This window comes from Castor canadensis, chromosome 4 (assembly GCF_047511655.1).
Source record: "Castor canadensis chromosome 4, mCasCan1.hap1v2, whole genome shotgun sequence".
Taxonomy (NCBI): Eukaryota; Metazoa; Chordata; class Mammalia; order Rodentia; family Castoridae; genus Castor; species Castor canadensis.
In genome coordinates this window covers 582859-601108 of record NC_133389.1, presented here as the reverse complement: position 1 = coordinate 601108, position 18250 = coordinate 582859, and positions in this window count along the sequence as shown.

Below are 18250 nucleotides of genomic sequence, written 5' to 3'. Positions count from 1 at the left end.
ATCTGCACTTTCTGCTCCAGGAGCCATCCCTCTTTTTCCAAAAGGGAGGAAGGAAACTACCGATGAGAACTATTTGGGGATGGCCTGAGTCCCATCTAAGGGAAAGTGCTTGCGTGATTTAAGCCAAGGTTGTCAGGCTCACTGTCAGGCTGTCTGTCCCACCAACTACCACCTGTGCTGGCCTAGCCGGGGGCTGGAACAGCAAGGCTCCAAGGCTGGCCTGCTTCCACCCCCTCCTTCCCCATTGCCCCTCTGGGAGGAGAGCTGGCCAAGGCCATAGATTGACCCTCCACTGAAAGGCACTTCCCACACTGTGCATTAGCCAGCTGTGACCCCTGAGAACTGGAGGTTGCTCTGAGGGGTCTCTGGATTGTGTGTCCACCATGTGTTTTCCAGAATTGCCCACCACTCTCATACTGTACATCATACATGGGTGACAGGCCTTCCAAGGCAGAGCAGAGCCACCTTGCACCTTCAGAGTCACTCCTGAGTGACTCTGCATCATGGGCTTTGTATGATTAAAACTAAAGTCTTGAGCAGGAGAATCGAGGTCCTGTATGCATTCACCCACCTGCCAGGGCATCCCCACTTCGTAGGGCTGGCCTCCACAGCAGACCACAGCTCTAAACCTCTGGTGAGGAAGTGTCCCAAGGGACGGTGGCTAAGACCAAGGCCAATGGTGGCTCCAGCTCCCAGGTATTGTCCCTGGCATGACCCCGGTATGAATGGCTGTATCCCAGCCCATCTTTGGGATGCCCAGGCTTGATTCTCCCTCTCCCCAGCATACAGGGGTGCCACTCCCAAAGCTGTCAGCAGAGTCTACCTGTGACCTTTGGAGAAACTCCTCCATGCTGCTGTCTTCTCCTTTGGAGAACCTGGGCAAGGAGGATTCCTTTATTCAGTTGTGAGTCAGGGACAGTTCACAAATATTTACACGGCCTCTAGGGGTGTGAGAGGGGAGAGCCAAGGGATCAGGAGGCCTGCAAATGGCTTTCCCCAAAGTCTGGTCTTTCCCCTCCATTGATCTGGGGACTTGGTACGACCTCGTGAAGCTGTGCCGAGAAATGATGCCCGGGGCTCAGTCGGGAAGGGCAGGACAGCTTCTGCCATGATCATGCTCACCCTGGGAACAGACCACCATGCTGAGGAAGCCCACCATGATGAGGCCACATGGGGGTGTGCCAGGGAGTGGTGGGTCCAGCCCAGTCAGCACTAGCCACATGAGCGAGTAAGAGAACAAGGGAACCAGAGGGTGCTGGCAAGTGAGCAAGCCCCAGGGCTTCCCATCCAGCTTTGGGGCTCCTCAGTGGACACCCAGGACAGCAGAGGCCAGCCATCCCTGACAAATTCCACCCTTGTAGAATGAGCATTGTTGCTGTTGTGTTCTCACTAACTTTCATGGTGTGTGTTATAGGCAGAAGGTGACACAAAGAGGGACCCGTGAGGCCCTGAGGGCTGTGACAGGGCCTGGGCTTGTCCTCTGGGGCAGAGCAGGATGGAGCTGACCACATGGGCTTTTGCTGACAACAGGCTCTTGGGGAACAGGGAGCCCTGATGAGAGAAAATTCATTAGCATAGAAATAATAACAGAAGAATAATGGGTCATACTAGCCAGGATGTCTTATGAACTGCTGATTCGGGGTCTGTCTCAGGTTGGGGTCACCACAGAGGAAGGGTCCCTGCAGAGGAAGTGGGGTGTGGGGTAGAACTGGGTGACGGATGTGAAGAGCCTCCCGCAGTGCTGGCCCAAAGCACTTCCTGGGCACCCAACACTGTCCTCAGCCCTGTACAGCCTTCCTGTGTGCAGGACAGAGATCGCCTCCTGCTCCCAGGACCCTGCTGTGGGCACATGTGCCCTTCAAGGAGCTGTCTGAGTGTCAGTTGGAGCCCCAACGCCAGCCCCAGCTCTTTCCCAATACCAATGCCCAGTTCCTCTGTACCCTGCCACCCCAGGGTACCACCAGCTACCCAGCTCCTGCGTGCTGTCCTGCATCTGGGACTGACGACCCTTGCCTTGTTCTTGCTCTCATGCCCCATGTCTTTCCTACATAGCCAACGTTACTTGGCATCATTCCCTCTGACCTCATGACAGGACTTTGGCGTCCTCGTCATGGAGGAAGGACACAATCTCACCGGTCCTCTGCATTTCTGCGAATCTCTGAGTAGTGCTTACACTTCAGCAACAAAGAAGAGAAAATGAGCAAGAAACTTGACCAAGGTCAAGGCGACCCAGAGGTTGACATCCAGCCACAGAGCGAAGTAAGCCATCATGTTCTGACATCTGCAGGTTCCAACACTGACCCCCAGCAGAGTTTCACAGCCATCCTAAAATTGCTGCCTCCTTTTCAAACACAACTGGCTCCATGAAGCCTACAAACAGGCCCTTTTCCCTGCACTCTGGCAGTTCTCTGTCCCAGGAGATAAGAACTGGCTTTTTCTTAATTGCCAAGTCAAAAAGAGTTGAACTGAAATAATTAACGGGACATTACTGCCAGTTGCCTCACTTTACATGGGGGCTTTCTGCTGCTCCTGTGAATGAGAGGTCCAGGACAGCAAACAAAGGAGCACTTCTTGTTGAGCTGTACCCCCCAGCCATGTCTAAGTAGGTCTTAACCATGCTAGATCCTTCTTCTTCTCCTTCCCTCATGGCCTCCTGCTCTTCCTCACGTCTTCCCTGGCCTCTCATCCTCTTCTCCCTTGAAGATCTAAACTGACAATAAACCCAGGGCAATAGCTAAGATGGCCACAGGCATAGGAGGAAGATGGGGATCCATGTGTCCTTTACACAATCACAGTGTGGGGTTGGGCTGCACATCACAGTGCAAGGAATGAGGACACCAGGCAGCTGCCTTTTTCTCTTTTCACGCCAGGATCTGGTTTTAGCATCAGAGTGAGGCTAGCCTCCAGCAGGGCTGGAAAATGCCACTCCCCTTCAGCCTCAGGAAGCTGGTGTTGAGCTGGTGTAGAATTCACCAGTGAAGTTGTCTGAGCCTGAAGTTTCCTTTGTGAGAAAATCTAACTATAAATTCAGTTTCCTTAATAGATACAGCTGTCATTTAAGTTGTTGTTGTTGTTTTTGGTAGTTTCTAACTTCAAAGGCATCTGTTCATTTTGTCTAAGTTGCAGACTTTAGTGTCATAAATTGTTCATAATTTATCGTATATTGTTCTTAATACTCTTTGTTACTTTCAATATGCAGAGAATACTGAGTGAGGCCCATCCTTCATGCATTTGGATGGATTTCATGCATTTGTCTTTCTCCGTTTCTCTGGCCAGTCGGACCAGGGTGTATCAGATTCGTGGCTTTTTCACAGAAGCAGTTTCTGATTTTCTTGGTATATGCTGCTTCCCAATGTCTCCCTTCCTTATTGTTCCCTTCTGTCTGTTTCTTAAGATGGGAGCCAAGGCCATCAGTTGACCTTCTTTTCCTGTAAGCAAATCGTTAGATGGTTTCCCTCAAGTCCTGCTGGACCCTGTATCCCAGGCTTTTTACATTAGGTTTCACTTCATGATATTCAAAGTCTCTGCGAACTTCAACTTGACGTCTGTCACCCACTGGAAGTCTGTTGTCTTGCAGACTTCTGGGGATTTCCAGATAACTCCATCCAGTTTGTGTGACTTTAGTTTTTATGTTCTTGGAGACTTGTGTCCAGACTGTTGTAACCTTGGCAGTGCTCCAAACATTTGATAGACACGCGTGTTCTGTATGGCTGAGCGGACTGTTGTAGAAGCCCAGTCAGGTCAAGCTGCTCGGCACTGCCGTGGAGCCTTCAGCTGGTGTCCTATCTGCCTGTTGAGAGGCGCTCAACTCCAACTATCATTATGGTTTGTTTTTTTATCCTTGTACTTCCATCAGTTTTGCTTCGTGGATTTGAAACTCCGTTAGCTGGCTGTTTTGGTTACCTAGAACTGCTGCTATGAGCTCCAAACTAGTTGGACCCCTTATTATTATGAAGTTGGCGTCTCTGTCCTTGACAATAAGTACTCTGTGCTCTGAAATCTACCTGGCGCCATAGTAACTAATCTTTTAATTTTTGGCCTTAGCATGTTATACATTTACTCATCTTTAAAATTTTTTAATCCTTTTATATGGGTGTTCTGTAGACGCGTAATCTTGTCTTACTTCTTAAATATAATCTCATCACCTCTGCCTCTTAAATACTATTGTATTTAATATAGTTATTGATATGGTAGAGTTAATCTGCCATCTTGTTATTTGTTTTCTGTTTGATCCATCTGTTTGCTTGTCCCATTTTCTGCCCTCTTTTGGCTTTCTATATGGTCCTGCTGTTTCTCCCGTGTTAGCTTGTGGTTGTGACTCTGCTGTTAAGGTGGTGGCTGTTGGGGTTTATGGGTAGCGTCTTTACCAAGTCCACGTGACAGGGTACAGATCTCCAGCTGTGTGTGTCCTCTTCATGGCACAGGCTTTTCTGCTGTTATCATCCAATGCCCTCCTACGCAAGTCCCACAGAATGCTGTTACTCACTTTCCAGAGTAAATTGTATGTTAGAAAGAGTTACATAGTAACGTGCAAATGTTTCCCATTTTCCCAGGTGGCACTATTCCCAGGGCTGGTCTGCTACTGCAGCTGAGTGTCATTTCAGCCTTTGTGTATGCCTGTTTTCTTTTTAATTTATTTTAGGATACTTACAGCTTTACAGGAAACTGCAAACGATTTTTTTTAATCTCGGGGACGTCCTACTATACCATGATCAGCATGGGGAATCAGATCAGCAGAGTCTGCCGCGCTCACTCGGTCTCACGTACGCGCGTGTATGCATGCGTGTGTGCACATGTGGGCATGGGTGCGTGTACATGCAGTTCTACAAAGCTTTTCTCCCCTGTGCATTTCCGTAACTGCCACAAAATCAAGATGCAGGGCCATCGCCTCAGTCTCTTCGGGTTCCTGCAGCCTTTAATTTGTTCTGCACGTCTACAATTTACTGAGTGCTATAAGTGGGGTGAGCAGCCTGCAGCCTCTGAGCCTGGCTTTTCTCACTCAGCTCAGTGCTCTGAGACCCCTCTGAAGAGCCACTGCTCCGCCAGCTCCTTCCTTCCCGTTCAAAGCTGCGTCTGTGGTGCAGATGGAAAAGCTTGGTCAACTACTCACCTCTGTTTGACTGCTTTTAAATTAATTTATTTTTTTGTAGTGCTGGAGCTCCAACCTAGGGCCTCATGTATACTATGCAAGTGATTTGCCACTGAACTACATCCCCAAGTCCTGTTTGCTTTTGTTTTTGGCTACGATGAATACAGCTGCCATGAACACTGGTGTACAGGAGTCTCGTGAACATAAGCTTCTGTTTCTCTGGGACGAAGGCCCAGGGGTGCACCTGCCAAGTAGTATGGTAAAAATGCACCTTTAGCTCCTAAAAATCCTGCCCAATATTTCCAGGAGCCATTGTACCATTTTTATATTCCCACCAGCAACATAGAAAGTAATGAATCATTACTTTGTACCTAAGCCATCTGATACATGTGTAGTGATATTTTGTTTTGATCTAAGTTTACATGTCCTTAGCGGCTCAGTGGTGCCATGTGCGTCTGTGAGATGGCTTTCCTCCATTTTCTCATTGATTGTTCACTTGCAGGTTCCAAAAGTTCTTTGTGTACCCCAGATGCAAACTCCTTGTCAGAAATGTGACCTAACTCTCCAGCCTCTCATCAGGACTGTTGGAGGGAAACAAATTCCCTGAAGTCCAGTGTGTTACCTTGTCCTTCTGTGGGCAGCTTTTGGTGTCACGCCAAAGAACTTTCACCTAGCCTCCGTCCTGAAGAGTTTCTCTTGTCTTTTATCCTGAAAGTTTGTAGTCTCATGTTTTATATTCAAGTTCACAATCCATTTCAAGTTACGTTTTGCAAAAGGCATAAAGTTAGGTCAGGACTCATCTTTTTTTCTTGCATACCCAATTGATCCAGTGCCATTTACTAAAGGCCCCTCTGTGCTTTGGGATGTAGTGATGGACCCTCTTTCTGAGTTCCCTCTCCTACCTCCCTGATCTGGGTCTCTCTCTCCACCAGCATTGGCCTTGGAACCTGGTGAAGTGGCTCTTTCCACTTCATCAAAAACATCCCAACTATTCTAGGTCCTGTGTCTTTCCAGACAAATTCTAAAATAAGCTTATCAGTTTCCACAAAACCATGCTGGGATCTTGATAGGAACTGTATTAAATCTGTAGATCAATTTGGGAAGAATTAACCTGCTTACAATGTCGACTCTTCTAATCCACAAATATGGTGTCTCTTTACTTGTTTAGGACTTTAAAAAACTTCTTTTATCTACGTTTAAATTTTTCAGCATATGTATACTAGCATTTGATTTTCTTTGGCTCAGTTGTAAAAAGTATGTATCGTCAATTTAGATTTCCACATGTGCATCATTAGTATATAGAAATGTGGTTGGTTTTTGAATGCTGATCTGGCCGAATTCACTTATTAGTTCTAGGGGTTTTGTTGCACATTCCTTGTGGTTTTCTATGTAGACAATCATTTCATATGCAAATAGGGCATTTTGTTTCTTCCTTTCCAGTTTGTATGTCTTTCTTTTCTTTTTTTCTTGCTTTATCACACTGGCAAAAATCTCCATTACCATGTTGAGAAATAGTGGTAAGATGGAGGTCCTTGCCTTACTCCTCATCCTAGAGAAAGTATCTATCTTTCCCCATTAAGTATGAGGTTCACTGGGGATTGCGTACATGCCTTTTATCAGGTTGAGGACTCCTACCTCACTGAGAGCTTTTATCATATGTGTTGGCTTTGATATATGTTTTTTCTATGAATTGATATGAGTGCATGATTTTTCTTCTTTAGCCTGTCAATAGACTGGATGACATCTGCTTTGTGTTTAAAAGATTTTTTTTTTTTTCTGGCAAAAGAGCTCTTGATTCACTTTTTTTTCTTTGGGTACGTTACAGATGTTGTTCTGCTGTCATCAGATTCGTGCTGTATCCAGTGAGCAGTCTGCTGCTATTCTTTCCTTTGGTCCTCCATACTGATTGTCTTTTTCCTCTGGCTGCTTTTAAAATTTTTATCTTTCTCACTGGTTTGGGACAACTTGATTCTGTAATTTGGTCTAATTTCCCCTCGTGTCTCTTGTATTTGATGTTCGTGGCTCTGTGGATTTATAATTTTCATAAAATTTGGAAGAAAAATTCAGCAGTGATATGTTCAAATATTTCTGCCCCTGCTCAGTGACCCCTAATCACATATGCCATAGGCTGCTCAAGGTGGCCCACAGCTCACTAATGCTCTGGGTTTTTTAAACAACCCCCCACCCCATTTTTAAATTTTTACATAGCATCCAGTGCTATGTCTTCAAGTTCACTGCTTTTTTCTTCTGTTATGTCTAATCTTTTATTAATCCTGTCTGCTAAACTTTTCAGTGCTGGCACTGTAGTTTTCAAGTGGAGAAGTTTGGTTTGGGATTTTTATACTGCCTGTGCTCAATATTTCCTCTGACTTTCTGGACATGTTTATCTCATTTTCAGTCAGTTTGGTTGCCTGGCTTTTCTTCTCACGTAGGCTGTGTTCTCCTGCACTTTTGAATGTCTGCTGGTTTCTGACTGGGTGTTGGCCATGTGGATCTCACTCCATTGGGCGCTGGCTGTGCTTTGTGTTCTCATAAATGTGCCTGGGCTTTGTCCAGGGCACAGTATGTCACTGGAAAGTGTCTGATCCTTTTCGGTCTTCCTTATTTTTAAGCTTTGTTAGCTAGGACTACAATAATATTTAGTCTTGAGATAATCTTTCTTGCTATTGAAACAAAGACCTTGTCAGGACCCTGTCTGGTGCCCTGTGAGTGCTGCCACTCTGGATGGGACTGGGCACTACCCCTGGCCTGGTGTGTGGTCAAGGTTTGTTCCCTCCTGCCCTTCCACATGGTTCCTTCCCAGAGATGAGGACCCTGTCACAAGGATGCTTTGATCAGGCCTTCCTTAGCTCTGCAGACTTCAAGGTGCCCTTTGGGCAGCTCTCTCCCTTTTGACAATCTGCCTTGAGCCTCTCAGCTCTCTCTGCAGAGAGTAGAGGTGTGGGGTCTTCTGCCCTCACAGGGCCCAGGACCCTCCCTCTCCAGGCCAAAAGCTCAGGCCTCACCTTGTTTGCTTGCCCTCCCTCAGGGACTGCTTTCCTTCATTGCTTGGTGTCTAATGTCTAACACATGTTTCATATATTGTGTGCGTTTTTTTTTAGTTGTTTTGGTGGAAGAGTAAATCTGGTCCCTGTTAGCTCATCTTGGCTGCAAGCAGAAATTCTGATGTTTGATATTTCAGAGCTTCCTCGGTAGGCCAAATTTCAGACAGTGCAGTAGTCAGTCTTCCTTTCCCTGCATTTTATGTCATATAACAATAATGCTATTCAAATAAAAACTGCATGTCTAGCCAAGAGAGTGGCTCGTGATCACTGGATATGCCTTGGGGCCTCATATAATTTTAATCGGAAGGGAGAGCATCAAACAGAGGCTGAAAAACAGCTCTCACTGCCAAATATGCTTTTTACCTGGAGGAAAAACAAAAGAATCCTGGGCAAGAGCCAAGAGATCTTCACAGTTTTTAAAAAGGCAAAAGTGTGTCTGTTCGGGTGCTGTGGGAGTCCTCCCCCATGGCTCAGGTGGTCCATTGTCAGGCGCAGGAAAGCACACACACAACTCACCACTGCCTCACCCACCCTCTTCTCAGCTGTGTGGCGCACTCTCATCCTACAGAAACCCCACATGCTCCAGCCACCACCTGCCTGTCTGAGTTCTGGCTGCTTCAGAGAGAAGTGCCTGACCAATGGGTGCCATGACGGATCAGGGTCTCTACCCAGCACAGCCAAGGCTTGGAGAACATCCAGTGAAACACTCAGCGAGTTGTCTGCCTACTTGGTTTTACAACCTGGAAATGAAGGTTCCTAAATTTCGTGAAAGTTTCTGTTTTGTTTTCTCATATACTGTACCTGGAAGCTGAGACTGGCATTTGGAATAATTGGACAGTAATGATGGTTTGGCTGGATTCAGCTTACCTTTCGGCTTCCTCTAGCAAAAGGGGTTTGCCAAGCAATTTAATCAATTAAAACAAGAATGCCAGAGCTACTCTTCTGGGAACAGGGTTAAAGACTTTAGGAATACTTATTGTCTGTATGCAAATAAGGCTGCTAATTACAAGATTTTTTTTCTTATTCATTGAAGCAGGCCCAGGAGGACCTCGACTTGAAAATATGCTATTAGCAATTAATTCCTGTAATGGCATATACTCAAAAGGACTAAACAAATTTTTAAAATACTGTCTAATCCAGACTTTTCACTGATTTAGACTGTACTTACTGTGGGTTTTAACAGTTCAACCACGGTTTTCAAAGGGTTGTTCAAATGTGCTCTGCTCCACTTGATTCTCAGAGCTCCCTGTGAGGACCACAAGGCAAGTCAACCCACAACCTATATATGGTACTCTGAGGTCTGGGGAGGGATCCAGGGTTAGTTTGCAGACTGTACATCCTTCTCATTGTATTAATACTGTGAGGAGATAGAACTGACCTCCATCTAATCCATCCACCACCCATCCATTCATCCACCCACCAGCCACACATCCCTCCATCCATCCACCCATTCATTACCCGCTCATCCAGTCACATACACTTTCGTCCATCCACCTATCCACCAATCATCCATTCACCCATCCACTTATTCACCTACCAGCCGCTCATCCCTCCATCTACTCATCTGCCCACAGTTCTATCCCTGTACTAATTATCCATCCATCCACCCCTCATTCATAATTATCCATGCACCCCTCATCCAGCCATTCATTCACCTACCAGCCGCTCATCACTCCATCCATCCATCTACACAGCTCTATCCATCCACTTATCGTCCATGCATCTATCCACCCATCCCCACTGAGTTCACGTGTTGCCATTCCCTCACTTCCATCTCATGATGCCAGCCAGTGCTGAAATTCAGTCATCACTTAACACAAGAGGAGTTTGGTGCCACTCAGCAAGAGCAGGAGGTGCCTAGAACAGATGGTACAAGGCTCTGTCCTAACACTATGCAAGTTTACTTAGTCACACACTGTCCCTCGTCCTGTGCTCTGATTCAGCTTTTCTGTGTGTTGGTTGTAGTTCCCTGGCAAATCTGAGTCCTTCTGGGCGCTGTCAGGTCCAGCTGTCTGGACAGGAATTCACATTAGGGCTGCAGGTCCAGGTCATTTCTACCCCTTGTTTCCTTAGCCATATTCCTTTCGTCGGGCCCCACAGCAGGCTCTCTGCTTCCATCCTGGTGATTGATGGCCTGGTTTTCCCCTCAGAGACATAATTCCAGTTATTCTGGGAAGCCCAGCAGAGCCTTGCATCACACCAATTTGGCTGGGAAATCTGAAGGGTGATGAAGGGTCTTCAGAGTTTTGTGTCCTAGAAATGTCTATACTTCCTCACTTTCCTGCCACATGAGTGTCACTTCTTGACGCTCCTGACTTCCAGCACTAGGGTGCTGGGCACTGAGACAGGGTGTACTCCTCAGCCCTTTCCAGCCTCTGGGAGACCCTCTCCTTAATTTCCTGCCTTGCCCCAGCCTGGTTGACCCACAAGAAGCCATGTAAACAGAGCTGCCAGCACCTGTCTTATAGTCGGCCGTGCAAACTGAAACTTGAGTAGCTCATTCCTACCATCATGGCCAAATGCACCACAAAGTGCCTTCCCTAGACAAGGCCGGGTCTAGACACTGGTTCCTCTCTCTTGCAGCTGGCTGGGCTTCACAGAGGACAGGTTCATTCAGGCACCAGGAGACTCTGACATTTGCATTCAGGTGTGCACAGGGTTGTAGGCTGAGCCCAGGGCAGAGGTCAACAGGGGTTAGGGGCCAGGGCTGAAGCAGAAGGGACTCCCTGGGACTGAGGAGATGGGGAGGGATGGCCTTGGCCTCCTGCCTGGTGATAACACACCACTCTGCACCCTGTCTCCCCTGCAGATGGTTTTGGGGGTGGACGGACAGTCTCTCCCCTGACTCTGGCCATTCCCTGACTCCAGCCCAAACCTGGTGAGCTACATGTTGGCCAAGCTTTGCCTCTTGCTTTGCTCCTAGCTGTAGCCCACATCGCACCTCTGCCTTTGAGAAAAGACAGTGCCCTTCTCTCAAGGCTGTCAGCTCAGGTCACCACCAGCATGGAAATGTGTCTCCAGCAGCACCAGCTTTGCACAGTGGAGCTTTCTACAACAGCAGCTGCGTGCAGCGAGCCTCTGACAAAGACAGAGGAGCCACTGCGCTTTTATGGGATGGAAATGCAGATGGCTGGAGTATGGAGCAGGGGACAGGACTCTGCATCTAGCTGCAGTCCCTCTCTGATGGACACCGGGGTAGGGGAGGCTCCACGCACAAGGAGGTGGAGCACTTTCAGGAAAAAGGCCCAGGCCCCACCTCAGCCCCCAGACCACCCTGGACTGTCCTGGGCTGCCCTTCTCCTGGCCCCTTGGCTGGGCTGAGTCACCCACCACGGCCCTGGTGGTTTCACTGTAACTCACAGATGTGGAAAGAACTTTGCTGAGCCTGTGAAGCCAAATGTCCTGGTTGTTTTTATAGAATTAAAAAGTGGCTGCGGCCTTGCCTAAGAGCTGCGAGGGCCCCACCTCTTTCTCCTTTGGACTTGATTGCATCCAGAGATGCAAGATGAAGCCACACGGGCAAACCCTGGAGGTAGAAGGCTAAGAACACATTGAAGAAAAACTCCCAGCACAAGAGTATGTGACACACCATAAGCTGGATCATCAGCCAAAAATTCCTGGATTATGTTTTGATGGGATTATGATGAACTCCCAGGCGGGCTCCTTTAATGGGAAGAGGGAGGAGGACTTTCTGGGGGTTCTGCACCCAAGAACAATGTCCCAATGCATTCACAAGACTCTAAGCTGCAGGTTGAATGTCCTCACACCCCCCACCCTTGTGTGCAAGATGGAGAATAAGCTCGAACACAAAGCTAATTAGTGTAATCCAGGCAGAGCCTCTGGCTTCAGAGTAGGTGTGGTTGAGACCAGGCATGTTGATGTGTGAAGCCACTTAGCGGAGCAAAGGGGGCCACAGAGGCTGCAGGGTCGCTGCTGGAGGGAGGAGGCTGGGACAGCATGTGTGGGCATGGGCAGGACGCCCCCGGTCATGGTGACAGTTTACAAGATGGGAGTGGCAGCCTGTGTTCGCATAGGGAATGGTTCTTACCGAGCCCTTGGCTCCAGGAGAAAAGTCTGGCTCTGCTTAACTGTGAGCCTCTCCTCCTCAGCTGGAAGACTGGTCCCCATGATGCGGGCTGGATCTACAGCATGGTGGGAGGGGACTTCCTGATCCTGGCCCAGGAAGGGTCTGAGGTCTGGCTGAGGTGGAGGGGAGGTAGACCCTGATGTACGCGCACCCTCAAGGAGCATGTAGAGGTAGAGGACAGCAATGCCACCCATGGAGCACATGAAGGCATGGGGACACCGCCCCATGGTCCTGCTTCCTTGCTTATACAGTGCAGACATCTAGCTCTGAGGTCTCACAGTGTGGCTGCAATTTTATTTCTGGTAGAAGTTTAGAGGACCTTTCCTTTAGCTCCTTCTCTCTGCCACCTGGCCACCTGCGGAACCATGCCAGCTGCATTCTCACCTTAGTATGTCTTAAACTTAGTTTGCCTTCCACATTCCTCATTGTCATCAAAGTAGCCCTGCTTCCTGATTGTCCAAACAAGGCTTCTCCTCCCCTTCCTCTCTGAGCTAGGATTTTAACTCTCCAACAGGAGGCTCTGCAGGCATCTTGTCCAACAGGTGTGAAGACTCAGCAGGACCACATGCCCGGACAGTTCTGACATTAAGATGTGTCACTTGTGCTGGGCTCCACCCTTCCCTCCAGCACACTATAACTTCACACAGAAGGCTCAGCATGAGCCAGTCACAGTGCCCAAGGACAGCCACACCAGGCATGCAGGGCTCTGTCCTCTGACTTTGAGCTGGTCCTCTTGTGACACAGCTGCAGGTCAGATCAGTTGTCTCTGATCTACGATGTTTCAGAGGTGTACTTGGGTCTGAACCATGGGCTCCTCTGTTCCCCTGGGCCTCACCAGTGGCTTGTCTCAGTCACACACACCCTGTCTGCCCAGACCTGGGCATGTAAGGATCTACTTCAGTCTCTGTGGAGTTCTGTGATTTTAAGAGAGTGCACGTCATTCAGAACTATGTTTGTCTTTAGCCAGTGACCCGCAGGCAGTTGCTCAGTGTTCCCTGTGCGGCCTGTGATACGAAACTCCAGCCTGGGCCTGGAGACAGATGTGGGGCTATGCCATACTGGGACCGGTTGAGGGAGCTGCATATGAGGATAGTAGAGCCACTTCCCTTGCCACCGCTGGGGACCTGAGGGACCTACTCAGGAGCTGCAGCGGGGACCACACATTGTCTGGTGGGTTCTGCCCTGAACTGTAGGGTCCTCCCCTGCCAGCCCTCAGAGTACAGCCAACTCCACACAAATCAGGACTGTAACAATCTCTTCTCAAACCTCTGCAAAACATACAACAGGGCAACAATGGCTCTGCCTTCATCTACGGTTTTCCCAGGCCTCACCCTGCCAGGCCTGTCAGCTTGTCCCTTCTAGGCGGCCACTCTTCTAAGGCATCCCTTTCTGCCCAGTGTCACTCAGTCACGTCTGATGTGGTCAGTAATAACAGCATTCACTGTGTCCCCTCAAACTTATGTACAGAGACCCTACTCTGGGTACCACCTCTCCTGCGTTTTCACCCAGCTGCCTGGTGCTCCCTCCTGCTGACAGAGAGACTTTCCACTGGCCTCAGGCTTTAGGGCCCTTGTCCAATGACAGAACTGCCACCCTGTGTGTGCTGCCTGGCGGGTTGGCTGTGCAAGTCTTCACTCTGCGTGGGCTGGGAGCTGCTCTCTTATGTGAGGCCCTGTTTCCTCGCATTCTCACTGGCATGTGAATTTTAGAACTCTAGTGGGTGCAAAATATTTCATTGTTTTAATATGCAGCTCTCCCTTGCCTCATCCTAAAAGGAAAATCTACTTCTGACACATTGATGAAAAATAGGCTTTTGCTGAGGACTTGTATGAAAGTTAAGAAGGAATTTATGCTAACAGAACTCCCCTTGGCAAGCCCATCTGGACTTGGCAGCATCTCTACCCTGGGCCAACACCCTGGTGGCTGGCACCTCTCCCCACATCCCACTCTGGCCCCCAGTCTTCCTCTCTTCCCGTGCCCATGAAATTGTTCACCTGGTGAATGTGGACGTGTTCTCAGATCACATACAAGAAAATGAGTCTTGTCCACATCCCTCAGAGGAGCCCCACAAGGAGGAAAATGGTGCTCGTTCCCCGCCGGACCCTGTCCTGATGAGGCCACAGGAGCCCCGGCCGAAGTACTTTCGCCTGAAGTACTTCAGAACATCGCTGGACATTCTAGCAAATTCACTGGCCTGTCCAACCCCACCACTCGGTCAGCACATCCTGAGTCCCTCCACCTGCTCCATCCCTCACCCAGCCACTGTCCAGTCTCCAGCAGGGTGGACCATCCCTGCTGGGATGCTGCCCACTGCCATGTGACCTTGGCCCTCATCACACAAGGCACCTTCTTTGCAGCAAGGCTGAGACCTGTGCAGTGCAGAAACAAACACTGTGAGTCATCCTGGGTGTCAGGGAGGCACAATGAGAACGAGAACATCGCGACTGATTGACAGAGGGATGGAGGCCACGCAGCTACACAGAGGACTGAGGGCCCTGAAAAGGCCACAGGAGCTTCCGTGGTGGCATCTAACCACGGGCCCTGGCTTGCCTTGGCACCGCTTTGTTCAGGAAACAAGGACGCCTTCTTGGTGGGTGAGAGTATTTTTTCTAAGTGCTGAAGTTGTGGTTTGCAGTGCAAACACGAGTTTTGCTTACAGCCAGGACTTGCACTGAGATGACTTCTGTGTTGGCAATCTACTGCCTGGGGCCAATCCCACTTCAGTCTCAAGCCCAAGGCGAGAAGATCAGAATCCTGTGAGCCCACTGTTCACACTGGAAGGGTGGTTTCCAGGAGTCCCTAATCTAAGGAGAGAGGAAGGACCCACCCCTCCTGACAGTGTGTACAAAGACACAGCTCCTGGCTGCCCCTCAGCTCTACAACAGAGTGGCCCACTGTGCTCTGTCCCCAGCACTAGGAGCAGGGCTGATTGGCCACGGGGAGCTCCCTGCAGTGCTGGGTGGCTCTCCCCACGTCTGCTGCTGCATCTCTGTGTGGACTGTGCCAAGACAAGAACACGTGGATGCTTCGGAGAGGCAACGCACCAACACTAGTTCCTTAGTGCCTCACAGAGTCAAGTCCAGAGAAGGCCGGTGCCACAACTCAAGTAGAGCCGACAGCGAGGTCCAGAAAAGGGAGGTCCAGAAGTCCCATGGACTGAGGGGGTTGAGTCTGTCTTATGTCTTGCACTCTGCTCCTCAGAGAGCATCAGGATGACTCTCGGCATGCCTGTGTGCCATCCAGTGTCCCTTCCCTGCCAGGCTTGTCTCCACAGGGCGCTCACTGACTGTGCATGGCCAGGCTCGCCCCTGGAATGCAGGGTCAAGGGAACGTGCTGGCCTTCACCTGCAGCACCTCGTCCAGTGTCTGGCACAAGTAAGTGCTAGAGACAACTGCTGAAGTAATCAAAGACCAGACAGGGAGGTGTTGTGATAAGGTGTCCCAAACGCCAGTCAGCTCCCACTGGGAGGGGCTTTGGTTGGCTCAGTGATGGTGAGACCTCAGCAAAAATGCAGTATCGAGCAGGGCTGGGGTGGGGCACAGGTGCATGGGCATGGCAGTAGAAGGAGGAGAGCAGGCAGACAGATGGCCTGAGGGGAAACTGAGGACCAGACGTGGATATCAGTGAGAGGCTTTGCTGTGGTCCCCCTGCTGAATGCAGTGGTGGGCTCCCACAGGGGCAGAGCAAAGGCTGCCTATGGAGATGGTCGGCAGCTGGACAGCAGAGAAGGCACAGGAGCTTAAGTAGATGGGAAGGTGCGTGCCCAGGCAACCCTCAGCTTCGGGCCCAGAGGACCCCTGCATGCGTCAGAGCCATGACCTTCACTGATGGCCTGGCCACCTCTTGGATGACACACACACTACTCCTGGGGATGCTGAGACCTGAGTGGTGCGAGGCTGGCTGGGCCTTGGGACAGAGAACTAGACACATCTGGATAGGTTCTGACTCATTGCTGTGGAGCAGGCCCCCATTGGAACCGCCCAGCCTCTGCGATTACAGTTTCCTCTGGACTCTGAGGAGAGGCAGGTCCTCCGATCTTCCCAGGGGTCTCTGGTACAGCCCACTGCATCCTTTGATTGGGGGATTTGTTTTGCAGGATGCAATGCTTCTTCTATTTTGCTTTCCTCTTTGTTTCACTTTGCCTGTTGTCTGTCACCTGAATTCCCTGACTTCCCCAAGATGTCCTGTGCAACTCTGTCCAGGACACTTGGCAAATGAGTTCTTAGGAGCTCTGACTCGTGTGTGGCTCTCTGGGGCAGGTGTCAAGGCTCTGAGTCCATGTGGTACAGGGGCAGAGGGGAGAGCTGGGGTTTGTTCCTCCTGAGCCCATGGGGCACCCATACTGCACGCAACTGGGACTGCAAAAGGCTGAGGAGGAAAAGACAGAGGCTGCAGCCATGCCCTGGGGCTGCCTACACAGCATCAGGCAGGGCGGCTTGAACTACTAACACTCTGGAGGCTGAAGTTAGAATGAAAATCCACAGGACTGGTACCATCTGGGACTCTCTCTGAGGCTTCTGTCTGGCTCTGGTTTCAGTTTTGCCTGAAATCTGCGTGTGGAGAACTTCTTCCCCAAACTTGGCCTCTGTCATTTCCAACATGTCCCCGTGTGCGTGTTTGTGCCTCCTTGTGGTTTCTCTATCAGGACATCAGCTGCATTGGATAGGGCCGCCCTGAGGTGGACGACCTCCTCTCAACTAACCACATCCTAGTGACCCCCTCTTCAATTGAGGCCCTTACTGGCTACTACTGGGTCAGGACTTCACCCTGTAGGTTTTGGAGTGACTCAAGTCAACCCACAGCAGACCTACTAGGTCTGCCCATCATGGTGATGGCCAGCGGTTAGAAGTTTGCAAGCTGCCCTGCCCTCCGCCATACCCAGCTTGTGGAAAGAACTCCTGCCTCACCTGGAGAATTCAGATGCCCGCTTCCCCACAACACTGCTGGTCTGAACCCCTGAGGGCTCAGCTTCTGCTGCCTGCCTCCTGCCCACCTGCTTTTCTTCCTTTCCTTCTTGTCGAAAGACTGAAAATGTATACAATCTTCTTGTGACACTTGGATTTCACTCACAATAATGCAGATGGAACTGAGTTCCGTTTCTGTAGAAATTAAAACTTATCCATGTTTTTAAACATCTTCATTTAATCTAAGAAAAGTCTATTATAGAGATTTTCTATAAAAATCTGAGAGATGGAAGCTGGCTGAGTTGTGCCTCCCACTGCCTGAATCATCAGCCTCCTGCCTCCCTCCATGTGGGACCCATAGGGTCTGCCCAACCTGGGGCCTCACCCCCACCACCATGGGTCAGAGTTAACACGGGCAGAACCAGAGCTATGAAGGTCTCGTATAAAATCCTCTAATGCGAAAAAAAAAGGAAAAAAAAAATCCTCTAATGCTTTGCCCTGGAGGGTGTGAGCCAGCACACACAGAACCTGAGCCACTTGGAGGCATGTGGACCCTCAGGGGAGTCAGCCCTGCTAAGCCATTGCTGCTCAGGTGACAGGGAATGGACTGGCTGTTATTACTGCCAGAGTCCCAGGAGCTGAGCGCACACAGGCCTTGGAGAGCCTATGCTGGCAATGCTGATTATGTCTTTCTGCAGTGGCTTCAACTGTACTCACCTGCCCCTGAGTGTGCATGGCTATACCCAGAGTGCCCCAGGCACCACTCTGCCAATCACTGGGTCCTGAGAAGCAGTGCACATGACTGAGGGGGAGAAACCAGGTTTTGACATGAACTCCACAGAGCTGGGCTGGTGTTGGCTCCTGGGAGTCCCCCTTCTCCGTGAGTGAGCTGGAGATGCAGCATGAGAGGCAGATGGTGCTTGGCCAGAGGGAGGCAGGAAGACCACTGAGAACCAGTAGTGTGCTTGGGGGATCCTCACACCTATGATTGGTGGTCTTCATGCCTGTGCTCAGTGGGTCCTCACGCCTGCGCTTGGTGGATGCTCACGCCTCTGCTTGGTGGGGCCGAGTTTCAACAACTTACACTTCGGAGACACCTTCAGCCAGAGAGACCAGTGCATCCTG